The sequence below is a fragment of the Cibotium barometz genome, chromosome 20, assembly GCF_041138505.1.
Source record: "Cibotium barometz isolate CiBa-2024 chromosome 20, ASM4113850v1, whole genome shotgun sequence".
Taxonomy (NCBI): domain Eukaryota; kingdom Viridiplantae; phylum Streptophyta; class Polypodiopsida; order Cyatheales; family Cibotiaceae; genus Cibotium; species Cibotium barometz.
In genome coordinates this window covers 41,681,620-41,685,380 of record NC_141065.1, presented here as the reverse complement: position 1 = coordinate 41,685,380, position 3,761 = coordinate 41,681,620, and positions in this window count along the sequence as shown.

Genomic DNA, 3,761 nt, shown 5'->3' with positions numbered 1-3,761 from the left:
ATTGTAAAAAGTGAGCTCATGTATATAATACATTTTATGGAATATGAAAAGGGACAATCCCTTTTGTCTCAATTGAGTCTTGCTTTCTCTCTCTTTCGCTCTCTTACTCTCTTGAGCTTGTGGTTGTAGATTACTTGCTTGCTTGATTGTTGTGTGTGCATGTTAGGGTTGGTGTTAATCCAGCTTCTCTTCTCCTCTCCCTTCTCTTGTCTCTCTAACAAGATCCCTTTTGCATGCATGTTGGCATTGAGTGAAGGTAGAGCTTTCCATACCAGTCTTCATCAAATGTGGGAGACACAAGTAGGTGTTTAATTTTTGCTCTTGTGATTCATATACTTTTGGATTTTTGTTTAAATTTTGTTAAAAGTTTGCATAAATAGTTTGATTATCTAATTAATCTCAATTTATTAGATTCTAGGTATCAATAGGTAGCTAGGGACTAGCTCTAGCCCCCCATAAAGACAAAAACTCAAAAAAACATTTGGGAGAGACACCTGAATGTATAGAAATCAAAGGAGGAAAGTAGGCAAAAACTGCATTCTAGATGAAATTCTGAGAAGTGGACACTCGTTCCATTCATAAAATGAATGGCCGTGGCAAGTTTGCCACACCTGTTCCATTCTCTTGGGTATACCTTTTGATATCTCATACCATCCCCCTTCTGAAGCGTACGCGTGTGGCACCTTGCCACACCCGTAACTTCATCATTCACTATAGCGCACGTTCGTTCCTTCCTAAAGCCGCATCCATGTCTTCCGGGAAGCGTATGCCCATGTCATCTTCTTTCTAATAAGCATACGCCCGTGTCCTCAACAAAGCGTATGCCCATACCATCTTGAAACGTATGGCCGTGCTATTCCTAAAAAATATAGAAAAATAGACCCTTTACAGGGGGGTCCAGCAGTGTAATTCCACACATTCATGCAACTACGTTCGAGAAAATTGGTGTGAAACAATCCTCTTTTTGACGATATAAACTCTCCTAATGCTCCCTCATAAGGTCAAACCCATCGTTCAACACTGCTTTTTGCAGCCAAACGGTGCTAGTCTTTGACAACACTAGTGAGAGTGAAGATCATCCCAGCACAAGACGAGTTACTCCTGACCTTGACACACGAGAAGTAGAGGCTCAGTGTATGGAAAGACCACCTGTCCCTAGGAGAAAGACCCTACCTCTCCTACTCATTCATAGAGAAGACTTGCTTCAAGGCTCTGCAACTTTATCTTGGGAAACGTACAGTCGGGACAAGCCACATCTGAGGGAGAGAGGTATGGAAAACCAACAAGAAAGAGAGCCCATGACGCCTCTAGATCCTAGAATGGAAATAGGGCAAAGTGAGAGCCATCAACAAACCCAAACCCAGCCCCCCTGGTCTAGAGGGTCATTCCTGTCTCTCAGGGGTGGCCAATTCATATCGAGCCTAGAGACCCGTACTAAACCCTAGGTTAGATCCAACTCTCTAAGGGGCCGAAACGTTGTATCAGAGAGAAAGGGTCTATTCGGCCCAGTCATATCAGTATGGGCTGTCGATATACCAACAATACCCACCTTGAGGACCATACCCCGGGCCACATGAGGCACAGCCCAATCCTCCCACAAGATAAGGACTCCCAATGGTCTACTATCCACCCGGTCTAGCTCCTGCACCCATTGTTCCCCAACCATCACCTGCTCTAATAACCATGGCAGGGCTAACACCTGAAATGTTGAGAATAGCCATGGAAATAAGGAGGGGGTGGCTTACTGGCATCACGCCCCCACCAACACCATGGCAGGGCTAACACCTGAAATGTTGAGAATAGCCATGGAAATAAGGAGGGGGTGGCTTACTGGCATCACGCCCCCACCATCACCTACTCTAATAACCATGGCAGGGCTAAAATGTTGAGAATAGCCATGGAAATAAGGAGGGGGTGGCTTACTGGCATCACGCCCCCACCAACACCAGCTCAACCAGTACAACAAGGACCTAGAAAAGAGTGGAACAAACCCGCAAACATCTCTAATCAATAAGTTTGATGGGATTGGAGATCCCATATTGCACTTAGAGATGTTTAACTAGTTTTGTGAAGCCTTCGGCCATGTGGATGACCAAGTCAAGGTGAGTGCCATTGGCCTCACCCTAGATGGTAAAGACAACCAATGGTTTAGGTCTTTGAAAACAAAAGATAAGGCCACCTTCGAAGCCTTAAAAGAGGCCTTCAAGGTTGGATATCTCGTCAAGGAACCAGATGGAGTCATGTTAAGAAGCTACATAATGTTAAACAAAAATGACAAAACAATCCAATACTATATCAACAAGGTCAGATATCTTCCACTCTCGTTGTAGTGCCACAGATAAGCTCTCTGATAAAAGGCTAATGGGATATTTTAGGAAGGCCTAAAGGACATACCCCTACACAATTCTTTGTATGCCTTGGCCCATACCTCCTTTAATCAATGCAGCAAGAGTGCAAGGGACGTCGAGGACAACTTCAAGGGAACACGTTTCCAAGAACTCCATGAGTGTACATTAGAAGACTCATTCAAAACCACCAGCCCCAGATCTCTGAAGGAAAGAGCAAGGAGTCCACCTCTGGAAAATAGGTCGAGCAGTTGGCCACTGCATTAATGCAACAAATGACCCAACATTGGACAACCAACCAAGGTCGGTTGGCCAACCCCATTTCTATCCCAAGAGGGAGCTAGTACGGTGCCCGATTTGTCGAGCTAACCATACTAGCACAGAGTGTCCACATTTTCAACCCCATCCCACCCTCGCTTGCACATATTGCCAAAGATGGGGTAATCATGAAATCACAAACTACTATCAACTACAAAGGGCTACTCAAGCATGAGCCTTAGCTCAAGCCCTGCTAGCAAACCCCCAAGGCAGTCGTCGCTGGCCTTGCCAGCTCATAATGTGCCTCAACCAAGCCAGGAAGTGGCCCAAAGAGGAATTCTTAGGGTACCAAAAATGCCCTTACCACCCTAGCTCTCCCACCTCAATCCCCATTGCCACGAGTCATGCCTGTTCTCATCAACTAACCCTTACAGAAATTTTTGAAGAGGGGGGTGAGGGGGATGTTCCTGAAGGTCCCACCTACAAACCTTTGGAGCTAAATAATCCACACTCTTAAATTCTAAGCCACTACGTAATGGAGGACGACCAAATATTCCCAGTATACTTAGTGCCCCAATTCCACGGGGCCAGGACATGAATACAATGGCTAAACGACCACTCATGCAATGCTACCATTGCGGAGGACCTCACTGAGAGGCTGAGTGTCCAATCAAAAAATGGATGGCAAGTACCTCTATAGGTGCTTCCACATTAACCCCTTTATGCCTTGGTTGTGGGGGATAGACCACATGTATAAGGATTGTCCCGCCGAGAGACCAGGGACAACAAGAAAAGCTTGTCAAGCTAATCCCAGCACTAGCATTAATTTGTTGAGCGTAAGAGATGGCTTCATCCATACAGTCCCTCTCAATGCCGTGAGGACTAGATTGCAAAATAGACAGAGGGCCGCAAAAAACGCTATAGCAGATGGATCGACCTTGCAAAACTAGGGATACGCAAGGGTCTTATCTTCAAAAATGTCTCTCTTCTCAGATCCGGATCCCCATTGGCACCTTGCTTTAAGGTAGCTCAAGCTTATGAAAGGATCTGAAGGATTGGATGGAGGGACGCCTCGGAGCAAGCATGCAAGAATCTATGGAGCTAGACAGCTCTAATGAGACAGAGGAAGATGAACTCATTGAACACCACAAAATCACT